The sequence below is a fragment of the Humulus lupulus genome, chromosome 1 (genome assembly GCF_963169125.1).
Source record: "Humulus lupulus chromosome 1, drHumLupu1.1, whole genome shotgun sequence".
Classification (NCBI taxonomy): Eukaryota; Viridiplantae; Streptophyta; class Magnoliopsida; order Rosales; family Cannabaceae; genus Humulus; species Humulus lupulus.
Genome location: NC_084793.1, coordinates 93,480,578 through 93,494,502, shown reverse-complemented (window position 1 = coordinate 93,494,502; position 13,925 = coordinate 93,480,578).

The window sequence follows — 13,925 nt, the reverse complement described above, 5'->3', positions numbered from 1 at the left end:
GATTTTGTTTGGTTGACACACCTGACCAATGGCATGGAAAACCCCCTTCTTTACATAACCCCGTCCAGGAATAGGTATCGAGTAGCTTTCCTCATCAGTCTCCTGGATTCATTGCGACTGTTGGGCAGGACTCCATGTTCTAGATAAGCTGCAATTGGGGTCTTCCAGGATGGAGTGTTTTCTATCAGAAGGATTGGTTCTAGCAGGTTGATACTAGGTTTGGCCAGGTACTCAATACGAACCAGGTTGGCTTTGTCTACCACAACACTGCTGGCCAGTCTAGCCAGTGCATCTGATGTGGTATTCTGTTCTCTTGGTATATGTTGGATGGTGTATTTTTTTAGCTGAGCGAGCAGGTCTTTGATCTTACCAAGATAGGCCATCATTTTTTCTCCCCAAGCAGTGTACTCACTAAGGAACTAATTGAAAACAAGCTGTGAATCACTGTATATGTCCAAGAATTTAGCCTTTACTTCTTTTGCTAACTTTAGGCCCGCGATTAATGCTTTGTACTGTGCTTCGTTATAAGATGTGTTAAATGCAAAATTGAGTGCACAATGGATGTGTTTCCCTTCAGGTGTGATTAGTGAAAGACCGGTCCTAGACAGCTCGTCGGTAGATAAGCCATCGACGTGTAGCTTCCAGACTTGAGGTTCTTCTTCGAAATGAATAGTGTTGGATTCTGGTGCTCGGTATTCTGCTCAGTATTTATACTAGGTGATGGTCTAGACTCTATTGGCTGCTCGGCCATCTCCTCATCTGTTTCTGGTATACCAGTACATTCAACTACAAAATTTGCAAGAGCCTGCCCTTTAATTGTTGTTTGGGGCTGGTAGATTTCATACTGTCCGAGCTCTATAGACCATTTGAGTAACCGACCAGCAACTTTTCCAAGACTTGGCGCAATGGTTGGTCGATAAGAACCTTTATGGGATGAGCTTAGAAGTACGAGTGCAGTTTTGTAGAAGACAAGAGCAGGCAGTAAGTCAATTTTTCAATTAGAGGATACTTGCTCTCGGCCTTGATCAACCTTTTACTGACATAGTAAACTGGATGTTGAATCTTGTTTTCTTCTCTGACCAGGACTGCACTGACAGTGTGTTGAGTTATTGCTAGGTATATGAACAGTTATTCGCCTTCCAAAGGTTTTGAAAGGACCGGGAGTTGTGCCAACTGCTGCTTTAGACCTTGGAAGACTTGTTCGCACTCCTCGGTCCATTCAAATTTCTTTGTACCTCTAAGATATTGAAAAACGAAATACATTTATTAGTAGATTTGGACACGAATCTGCTTAGTGTTGTTATGCGTCATGTTAGGCTCCGCATGTCCTTGATCTTGGTTGGTGAGGGCATGTCCAGTAGTGCCTTTATCTTCTCAGGGTTTGCTTAAATTCCCCTGGAGTTCACTATAAACCCCAAAAAATTTCCCGACCCCACACCAAAGGAGCATTTTAGGGGGTTCAATTTCAATCTATACTGCCTCAAGATGTTGAAGCATTCCTCCAAGTCCTCAATGTGCCCCCCAACCTTTTTAGATTTGACCAGCATATCATCCACGTAAACCTCCATGTTATTTCCTATCTGATCTTTGAACATACGGTTTACCAGCCGTTGATACGTGGCTCTAGCATTTTTTAGGCCAAATGGCATAACTCTATAGTAGTATAGCCCCACATCCATGTGGAAGCTGGTGTGCTCCTGGTTAGGTGGATGCATGCTTATCTTATTGTACCCCGACTAGGCACCCATAAAGGTTAAGATTTCGTGGCCGGTTGTAGCGTCTGCCAGCTGGTCAATTCTCGGAAGTGGGAAGCAGTCCTTTAGGCATGCTTTATTTAAATCTGTGAAATATATGCATACCCACCACTTGTTATTTGGCTTCAGTACCAATATGGGATTGGACACCCATACTGGGTAGAAGGCTTCCCTAATAAAATTGTTATTTCAAAACTTCTCGACCTCCTCTTTCAATGCCTTTGCCCTCGTTGGATCTAGTAACCTCATTTTCTGATATACGGCTTGAAGTGTTCGGTATCGATGTTGTGGGTGTGGCTTATAACAGTTGGGCAGATCTCTACCATACAATCATGTGACCAGGCGAATACATCTTGGTTGTCCCATAGGAACTGGATGAAGGCGAATCTTATGTTCCCAAACAGCCCTTTCCCTACCTTGACAACCCTGGTCGGGAGCCTTGGGTCAAGCGGGACCTCTTCTAATTCTTCGACTGGACCTACCCCTGTATCAATATCCCCAAAACGAGGGTCTATATCCCCCCCCCCCCCCCCCCATTTTGGGCTGCATCATATTTCATGTGAGTGGGCCATACATGCTGTGCAGTACAGACTGCCTTCCCTGCCTTTTTTATTGATGAATTATAACATTCTCTGGCCACTAGTTGGTTCCCCTTGAGACATCCTATACATGCCTGGGTTGGGAATTTTATGAGCAAATGGAAGACCGAAGTGACTGCTCGGAGGTCATACAGAGTTGGTTGGCCTATCATGGCATTGTAAGGAGAAGGGATGTCGATTACAACGAACAAAGCCATTACAGTGTTGCTTTTAGGTGTCGTCCCTACTGTCAATGGCAGCCTTATGCTTCTTGCTGGGGCCATGCCATTCCCTGTAAGCCCATATAACATTTTCTCGCATGGTTCCAGATCTCTAATGCTTAAATTCATCCTCTCCAGGGTATTCTTGAACAGGATGTTGGCAGGCAACCCATGGTCAATCATCGTTCGGGCCATGATCATGTTGGCGATCTGTACTTCTACCACCAAATGGTCATTATGCGGATGATGTGCGTGACTTGTGTCTTCCTCGTTGAATGTGATGGGCTTACACTCGTAGCGAGGTTGTTTGGGAGTACGCTTCTGGACAGCCAGTACATCTTCTTCCTACCCATGCCTAAGGGAGCGAGCATTCTTCCTACCGGCCAAATGTGGTCTGCCACAAATCATATCTAGCTGACCAGCAACTGGTGGAGGTGGGAGAGGTTGATTGCTTTGATAGTGTTGATGTTGTTGTTGGGGAGGTTGTTGAGGATGCTGGTCGGCAGTCGGTCATAGATACCTCTTCAGATGGGCATTATTCTGCCAAATGAGGAATTCTATCTCCTCCTTCAGGTGGTTACATGCATTGGTTTCATGACCATAGTCATTGTGAAACCGGGAGAACTTGGTCATATCCCATCTGTTAACATCCTTCCTCATTGGTGGAGGTCTTCTGTACGATACGACCGCCTGGGTAGCATTGAAAACATCTACCCGGGGCTCCAATGGGATGGAGTAAGTAGTAAACTTAGGAACATATTCTTGTGGTTTGGGTTGCTCAGCGATCTTAGGCTTCTTATTACCATTCTGGTTACCGCTACTTCCAGCCCCACTACCGTGTTTGCCATTCTTAGCCCCATTCTTACCTCCCTTTGTAGGGTTAGTGGTATTCCCAGCATCTGTTTTCCCCTGCTCGGTAGTTGTCTGAGTTGGATTATCCACCTTCCATTCAGCTTCCTCAAGCTTGATGAATTCCTCTGCCCGATCAAAGGAACTCCTAGGTGGTACAAGCAGACTTCCTTTTCAAACCGCTCCAGAACAGACTTTTTACTTTGACTCCTGAATTGATGGCTATCAACTTACCATCATCACTGAGGGATTTCACTCTAGTGGCCTCCTGCATAAAACGTTGAATGTAGTCCTTTAAAGGTTCATTATCTCTTTGTTTTATGTCCACCAGGTCATTCAGCTCGACCGGAAGGGACATTTCCGAATAAAATTGGAAATAGAATATGCGTACAAATCCATTCTATGACTTAATTGACCTTGGTTATAGCTTGAAGAACCACTGTTGGGCAATTTCTGACAGGGTGGCCGGGAAGATCCTAGACTTGGCATCATCCGGAACCCCCTGGAGATCAGTTTGTAGTTTGAAGTTGTGAATGCATGATACTGGGTCTTCCCGCCCAGTGTACATATTCCATGTCGACATCTTGAATTCGACAGGTATAGGCATCTGATTAATATGTTTTGAAAGTGGGGAACCTCTCTGCCTCTCCATTTCAATATCTATTAACTTGGGGGCTATCAAGTCCCTTACCAGTCGGGTTAATAGATCCAGCTGGGCTTGGATGTTAGGATCTGCAGCTACCTGGGGCTATGCTGAATTGCGGATCTCATCCATTTTTGGGTCTCGAACAGGCTCAAGCGGAGCTATGTTGTTTGAATCCTGATTTTCCCTACTATGATTAAGAGCATCTCGAAGGTCTTCACCTCCCATGGGATCCATTTGGTTGAAAACAGAGTTTGGCCGAGGCCTGCCTCCAACATTCTGGCTATCTACTCGACCTAGTACTGGAGGTACTCCCTGAAACTCTCCACCTCGGGGTGGTCGGTTGTTCGGAATATCCTGCCCTTATGGAACAAACGTTCCTTTGAGCTGGTTACCTCTCTAACCTTGGTTATTCTGCTGGCGAACTTGGCTCGCTGCCTCATCATGATCATACCCATTAGCATAGTGGGGCTTGTATGCACTACTAGCCTCTGGTTCCTTCCTTCTAGATCTTGGTCGGTATTCTTGGTACTGTCTATATTGACCAAGCTGCTACTGGTGATTTTGGGGTTGACCACTCCTATTCAGCGCTGGTGCTCGAGGGATGCCATCCCATCCTGCAGCACTAGGATTTCTGTCATGGCCATCGCCTTGAGATCTCGACTGAAAGTTTCCTGCTTGGTCCTGTCCCATGCTGCGCCTTGGAAGGACCTGTTCATCAGGCGGTAAGGGTTGCCTATTATTGTTAGCTTGGGCGCCCCAACAAGATCTGTGACTCCTGGTCGGTCCCTATTTCCCATTCTGAGGTTGAGCCTCTAGCCAATGCATGATACCCTCACCGAAACCAAAAATGGGAGGACGTTGATGGTTGTGGGCAGTAGTTCCAGCTGCAGTTCTCATACCTTGGGTTTGCTACTGCTGCATATAATTGCAGATGGATTCAGCAGCCTCCCTAGTTCGACGCTCCATGTCTTCCTGACGGGCCTGCACCTCTCAGGCATGTCGATCCATCCATTCCTGGAAATCTCTCCTTTGTTTTTCGAAAGCCTCATTAAGGGCCTCCTGACCAGTAACTCGCCCCTAGTTCATGGTGGTAAGCTGATCTTGCATCTGTCCCGTGACCTCCCTTATCTGCTCAATTTTGGGGTCAAGTCCTTCAATATCCACATGGGGTTGATACTGTCCTGGATAGTCGGTAGCCCTTCCAGCAACTCCACCTAACGTTCCTGCATGGGTAATTCAAGTAGAGGCAGCAGCTTCGCATCCTGGTGCATTGGGCCCAACAGTTTGCCCTCCGACACCAGATGGGTTTCTGGGCAGCAAATCACTTTGTCGTCCATTCAAATTGCTCATCAATGGAAATGGTAATGACGTACTTCCTCTTAGATTTGTATTGATATTAAGGGTTTACACAAGATAACCAGTTAATACAGGTAGATTTCTAGGTGTAAAAGACAATACAGAATGGCAGAACTGCTCCTAAGTATCAAGCCAGGCTGCTCGGTAAGTTTCTGGTGCTGTTTAGTAAGCCAATTTCATGAACCCCCTCCATTGTGGTGGAGGGTTTGTATTTATAATGATATGTTAGCCCAGGGGTTGGGCACGGTGTAACTGATGGTGGAAATATCTCATTATTCTCGCAGGTAGTTACAGTCTTATTTGTTAAGAAGCATGACCGAGTCTTTGGGGCTGTTAGGCATCCTCTGCGGGTGGTCAGGCGATTCTTGCAGAATTCTAACAGAGAGTGTAACTTCTTTTCACCGACCAAGTTTGGCAGTTCATCATACCGACCAGCTACTCTCCTGGTAGGCGTACCGAACAGTGACTAGTGTACTCCGACCAACTTGTACTGACTGTTGGATGCCATGTGTCCATAGTGTGATGCCACATCATATGTGCAAATTTTTGGGATAACACTCATCATTGCCTTTTTCATTCTAGGGTTATGCAATAAAGTTTTCTCTATACATACTCAATGTTGTTCGATCTAAGTCTATTTAGAAAACACCATTGGAATTATGGAATGGTACTAAACCTAGTTTACGCCATTTCTGTATATGGGATTGTTTTGCACACATGCTTAAAGGAAAGACTGGGAAGTTGGAATCACGCATTGAAGAGTGCATGTTTGTAGGATATTCCAAAGAAACAAAAGGTGGTGTATTTTATAGTCCTAAAGATAACAAAACGTTTGTATCGAAAAATGCTACTTTTCTAGAGCATGACTATATATATAACCGCAAACCTCAAAGTAAAGTCGTATTTGAGGAAATTATCTCAAATAAACAAGACCAATCACCAGTAGTGGCAAATGAAAAACGGCCAAAGGATATTGCTAGTTCTAGTCAGAACAATGGAGAGCTTCGTCGTAGTGGGAGGGTTGGTAAACAACTAGTTCGCTATGAACATGAAGTTCAGATGCTTGTGTCTGACACAAACAAAGATGATCCATTGACATATAGAGATGCAATTGAAGATTCTGACAAAGAAAAATGGCTAAATTCCATAGACCTTGAAATGGAATCGATGTATTCCAATTTTGTCTGGACTCTTGAAGATCCACCTGAAAATGTTAAACCTATTGGTTGCAAATGGATATTCAAGAAGAAGAGAGGAGCAAATGGGAAAGTATAGACTTTCAAAGCAAGGCTAGTAGGAAAAGGCTACACACCAAAAGAAGGAGTTGATTATGAAGAAACTTTTTCACCTGTGGCCATGCTTAAATCTATCTGCATACTCTTATCCATAGCTGCTTTCATTGATTAAGATATTTGGCAAATTGACGTTAAAACAACTTTTTCTGAATGGATATCTTGACGAAACCATTTACATGTCTCAACCAGAAGGGTTCGAAGTTAAAGGTCAGGAGCAAAAAGTTTGCAAGCTTCTTAAGTCTATTTATGGACTCAAACAAGCTTCGAGATCTTGGAATCTTAGATTTTATGAAACAATCAAAACGTTTGGTTTTGAACAAAACGTTGATGAACCTTGTGTTTACAAACAAATCAAAGATAAGATTGTGGTATTCCTCATTCTTTACGTTGATGATATTCTACTCATTGGGAATGACATAGAACCATTATCAAAAGTAAAGAAATTTTGGCTGAGCAATTCCAAATGAAGGATTGAATGATGGTTCCCTATTGGGTTGGCTTTTGGAATAGAAAAGATTATTGACGTCAAATTCATAATCAAATTATGAATTACCTTCACTAGTAAAGTCAATGGTACACTGGGAATCAAGATATAATTAAAAGGGTAAAATGGTAATTTTATTCCCACTTAATTATGAATCATCAATAGAGGATTAATTTGTATGTAATGATTATATCAATGGACATTGTTGACCCTTGATTTGGCCAACGACACGGAATCAAAAATACGACAGAAAATGAGATGACAATTAAGAGTTTAATCTAATGGTAAAGAATAAACACAAACGATTTATAGTGGTTCGGCCCCGATGAACGGTAATGACCTACGTCCACTTAGTGCTATTATTAATATTGAATCCCAATGTTGTGATCAAAGAACTAGGGTTCTTGAGTTTCACAAACCTTGGGAGAATTACAACAAGACGATAGATAATTGCACTCCATGCTCTCTCTTTCAATATTCAGAAAAAAGCTTCAAACATCCAAAGTCCCCTCCTTGAGCTATTTCATGCATATTTATAGGCTCAAGGGGGGTTACATGGGCCAATGGGCCTTAACTATCCTTAATATATTTGTATCAAGGCAATAAAGATGAAATAATCAACGTAATTATTACAAGATTGCATTCTTTTAAGGAAATAAACCGAATCATAAGACCAGTCTGGTCGTATCTAATAGTCAGGCTTGATGAAGCAATGTATAGCTGGTCGATAATTGAACAGCACCGCCTTATTTCGACTCTGCCACGTGTCATCCACTTGTGAGAAATCCTTGCCACGTCATAAACAGCCATTTTTTTGGGTAAACAGACACTTTATGGTTACAATAAAGTACTCAGTAAATGTATATCTTTAATTCTCAAGAGTGTAGTCTCATATTTATAGTGGAGTAATCATGAGATTAATAATTATGATTATTGAATCAAAGAGTTTTAATTAATAATCTTTTATTTATTGGAGCGTGAAATTATTGGTCCATAGGTCCCTGGGGCGGCTCGATCAATACTATTCAAAGTAAAGAGTTGATACAAGGGTCAAACAGTGAATAGGCTATTTGAGAGAATATTTATTCTTCAAGATAAATATGCAATTATGTGATAATTAAAGTTGTATAATTTATTATTGCATTAATGCAATTTTCGAAATTGTATAGAAATAAAAGAAGTTGATTTTATCAATTATTTTATTTAAGTGAGAAAGGATAAATATGGATAGTCAAAATTGGTTTCGATTATTATATTTATTTAATTAATAATAAAATGATAGTGGAAATTTAAATTTTGAAATTTAAGTGGTTATCTTTTCCTTAAAAATATGATACCTTATTTGAATTTCTAACTATTAATTAATTAAAATAAAAATGCAAGAAAAATCAAATTCCCTTATTTTAGGGAGGTGTTACACGCATAGGGCTTCCTGGACTGCCCTATGTGTGTAACACTACTGATAGTGGTCAGTTATTGATTTTTTATTTAATTTAATTAATTAATAAAATATTTTGAAAATAGTTTTAAAATTGAATGTAAGACTTTGTCTTTAATTATCATTTATTTATTATTATTAAGACGATCAATTTTATTTGATTATTATTATGATGATAATAATGCCTATATATTCTATATAATAGAAAATAGGTAAATAAGAAGTTTTTTAAAAAAAAGCATCAGTAAAACTGATCATCTTTTTCTCACAAAAAATAAACATTTCTCTCTAGCTTATAATCAAGAGTATCATGTGTTGAGAATACTTTTGATTCACAAATTTGATTCTTCTTCTCTATGTGCCCACCCACATCTTGAGGTGTAGAGAATGTCTTGGAAGATCTTGGTGTGAGTACTCAAGTGAGGATAGGAAGATCGAAATATATACAAAAAGATTCAAGGATTCTTGACAGGCTACAAGAGGTAAATCATTTCGTATTATTTTACATATACATATTTTGTTGATTAACATATTGCATATTAAAGGATCCTCATATAAAGTTGTTTATATGAAATATTTTTGTTGAATACAATACTTACCGCAATTTTCGTTGCGCACTAGGAATAGTTCCTAACATCCATAACTTTATTTTACTGCGAACTGTTTTAAGTTTATCATCTCAATCTCGATCATCTCATAACAATATGAGATTAAGACCACATAGATGAACTTTGGAATTTTCTTATATTTACTTAATATTATCAACATAATATCGGACATGGTCTATATATATATATAATAATTCAATTCAATTATTTATTTCATTTAAAACATTGGTCAACTACAATTGCTTTAAGGTCACTATTCCCAACATCCATTAGTACCGCCTTGGTGTGCGAGGAAGGCCGCATCCAACAACTCGTGTACTATACAAGTAAGAGACTCCTCGGGGCAGAGTCTAGATACCCGCTTATGGAGAAATTAACCTTTTGCCTAATGGTGGCTTATCGGAAGCTAATGCCCTATTTCTAGGCACATCCCATCAAGGTCCTAACTCACCATCCCTTGCGGCAAGTCCTTCAAAAGTCGGAGTCATCTGGGAGAACCCTTAAATGGGCGGTCTAACTGAGTCAGCTCGACATCACGTATCACCCAAGGGCTGGCATCATGGAACAAACACTGGGAAATTTCATCGCTGAGTGCATGGGAAACCATGAGAGACCTGGGGATGCCCCTATGGCTGGGCCTACATGGAAGTTGTACATAGACAGGTCTTCCAATGAAAATGGATCCAGAGGAGGCTTGATATTGGTATCCCCTTAAGAGCATAGGGTTCACAGTGCCTTGAGGTTTGGATTCGATGCCTCCAACAACAAGTTGCCCTACAGCTCAAGGTCGAGGGCCTCGAGATCTTCATTGACTCCCAGCTCGTAGTCAACCAGGTACTCGAAGAGTACTAGGCCCGAAGGACAAAGATGGTTGCTTACTTGGAAAAAGCCCAAGAAATTCGGATTGACCCAAAACGGGTATGTTTTAAATATTTATATCGCAAGCACACGAATCGTTCATATAGAATAATGATCGTGTAAGCAAGGATGTCGAACCAAAAAGAGTTGTCTAAAATCGAAAAGAAAACTATTTTAAACCAAAATTAATAAATTCTAACCTAGCTCCAAATATTTATGAGAATTTGTAACAATAAAAATAAAATAAAAGATAATAATAAAGATATTAAAGACAATATATTTAACTAAATTAATAATTGAAATCAAGAAGGTAAAAGAAAGATTATTAAGATAATATAATCCACAAAATATAAGTTCAATAATATTTATAAGTACATTGATTCCCAAGTTATAGTGACAGTTAAAATAAATTAAACTATCATTTTCCAAATAGATTTATAATTTTAAGCACAAATTACTTCTAAAAATATAGGATTTTTCTTCACTTTTCAAATTATAATTTCAAAGCATTTAGTGTAAATCAATCTAATGAAATAACAAATAAATCAATGAAATTTATTTATAAGGCAAAACATAATATTTTTGTTCTAAGCATTGGATGTGTACAATTTAATGACACATCTTACACAAATAATATTATGTTTTTGCACTAATGAAGAACAAAGTGCAAATATATTCTAACAATCTAAAATACAGATATTTAAGATGAAAGAAAATATTTGAAGAAGAAAATTCATAAACTTTATTGCACAAAATGGGAAATCAACATACAAAATAAACACTATCTAGTTACATATTGTTTCATCATCACCTTAATAATCTTAAAAAGATTAGAAACTCATAACTAGAATAGAAATTACAAACCAAAAAATTACAAACATAAATAGGAAAATTTGGAGGAGAAACCCCCAAATTTTTCCTCTAAAAACTCATAGGAAAAATGACCAAAAGTAAGAAAAAGATGAAGAGAATTGAGAGGTCTTGAAAGTGTAGAACTTGTGGTATGGTAACCTCCCTTTTTAAAATTAAGCACTAAACTCCCTTATTTATAGCCAAAAAAAGTGTATTAAAATAAATAATTTAAATTGATTAATTTAATTGATTTAATTATAATATGGCAAATAGGGGTAAATTGTAGGGTGTAATGATGATTTTGGGGTAAAATGTGTAGAAAAGTTTGGGTAAAAAATGGTATTTTTGAACAAAAGAGACAAGGGAACATAGGGAAATTTATGGGCTCAAGAAGGTAATTGGTTGGGTGTTTGGGCAGGCTTGGGGCTGAATTGGGCGTGGGGAGCAGCAGCTGGACCACGGGCTGGGGAAGGGGCAGGCGTGTGGTGTACGGCTGGGCAGGGGCGGCTGGGAAGCTGGCTACTGGCAGAGGTGGAGTGCTGGGCTCGGGCTGGAGGCAGAGCTGTGAGGAGGCTGGAATTGCTGGACGTGGGTTGAAGTAAGGCCTGGGCCGAAGGCTGGCAGGCGGGCCCGTGAAGAGGCTGGAGCAGGATTCATGGGCAGCTGGCGCTGGCTGGAACAGGGAGGTGGCTTGGGCAGGTGATGGCTTGGGCCAGACAGCTGGCAGGCCCACGGTGGGGGGCTGAATTAGGTTAGGCGGGCCTGAAGATTTGGGCCACTTGGAGGCTTCTCTTTTCAGTTTTGCCACATTTTTTCTTTTCTTTTTCTTGGCATTCAAAAGCTAAAAAAAATACAACATAATCCTACAAAATAAATATAAATTAAGTCATGATAAAACATTTTCAATTATAAAATAGACCAAATTAATTCTTTGAAAATATTAATTACAACTTAATTTAATTTAACATTAAAGATCAATCAAACGTATTTTTTTCTAACTAAACTCAATAATTCAAATAATTAAACTACAACAAAATAACTATAAAAACACACACAAAATATATAAAATCAAAATAAACCCAATAAATTTAAAATTACTTTAAAACTTAATAAATCAATTAAAAACTGAAGAATTAAGCAACAATTAGCACATATAAAGTGGTAAAATAACTCTATTTTATAGAGTTATCAAATTCTATACAACTTCAAGAAATTTACCATACGACAAGTGCCACGGGAACAGAATTGCAATGCTGATGCCCTGGCTAAGTTTTCTACCACAAAGGATGCTAAGTTAATCAACGTATTCCCTATTGACTACTCGGCCGCTCTGAGCAGCTCACCCCCCAAAGAGGTAGAAGCGGTCCAGCCCCAGGATGGCTAGATGGAGCCCATTGTGAAGTATCTTGTCTCCGGGGAGTTACCGCAGGACAAGAAAGCAGCTCGGAAGCTGCTTTATCAGGCACATGAGTATGTGATCATGGACAGTAAGCTATACAGCAAGGACATTCATTTCCCTTACTCTGATGTGTGTCCAAGAAAGAAGTCAAACGTATACTCTGGGAAGTGCATGAAGGCTTATGTGAGGACCACGCTGGGGGGTAGAGCCTCGCTAAGAAAATTGTGAGGCAAGGATACTTCTTGCCCACTATGAATGATTATGTGATGGACTACGTCAAGAGGTGTGACAAGTGCCCGCTTCACCAACATACCTCGAGCTCCTCACTCAGATGACAAGTCCATGACCCTTCACAGTCTGGGGCATTGACCTTATCGAGTCATTGCCCACAAGAAAGGGATGAGTGAAATATGCAATTGTGGCGGTCGACTACTTCACGAAGTGGGTTGATGTTGAACCTCTTGCTACCATCACCTCCATGAACGTGCTGGATTTCGTCATCAAGAATATCATTTGTTGCTACGGGCTCCCGAGGAAGATAGTCTCCGAAAATGACCTACAGTTTGACAGTGAGTTGTTCACAGATTTTTGTCAAAGGCATGGGGTTGTAAAGATCTTCTCCTCTGTAGCTCACCTGTAGGAAAATGGGCAGGTGGAAGTGATCAACAAGATGATTAAGGCCACCTTGAAGAAAATACTGGAGCAGGCGAAAGGCGCTTGGCCCGAGGAGTTGTCTAAGTCATTGTGGAGTTACCGCACCACTGCCAAGACCTCCATCGGCCACTCTCCACTTTCCATGGCTTACGAGTATGATGCCAGGCTTCTAGTTAAGGCAGCAATCTCCATGTACCGGAGAGATACGTATAATATTACCACAAATCACACTTTACTCCGAGAGTCTTTGGACCTCGTGGAGGAGCTTCGTGAAGCTTCTCAGCTTCGAGTAGCATCCTACTAGCAAAAGGTGACCAAATACTTTAACTCTAAAGTAAAGGATAGAAAATTTGGGGTTAGAGATTTGGTGTTGTGAAGAGTCTTATTAGCCACCCGAGATCCTGGTGCTGGAGTATAGGGCCCTAACTGGGAAGGCCCGTACCAAGTCAAAAGCATTGTATGTCCAGGGACGTACAAGCTGGCCCGACTGAGTGAAGAACTAATACCGCCTGGAATGTTGAGCATCTTTGCCAGTATTACTAGTGATATGAGTAGTATATTTTTGTTAAATTTTGTAATCATTTTGTAGCCTCCGACCACAAGTAATGGAAACCATGTAGACAAAAAACGGTAGAAGATTTAAAATAATTTGCTTGTTTTTTTAGCTTCCTTTTTATTCTATTTGTACTACTTGTAGAGCACCCGCTCGCTCGCCTGGACAAGTGAACGCAGACTAGTCTTCGATCACTTTGGGGGCATGGAGTTAGGGCACCCTCACAGAGTATAGTGTCTTGCGAAGGATGACCTAGGAAACTAAGCTTGTCATAAGCGAAGTAGGCCTAGTGTCAATACCCAGAGAATAGAAAATTTTAGGGAACTAATCAAAGTCTGGGGAAGTCTATGACCTAAAAATCCTAGTAGCGCGAGAGCAAA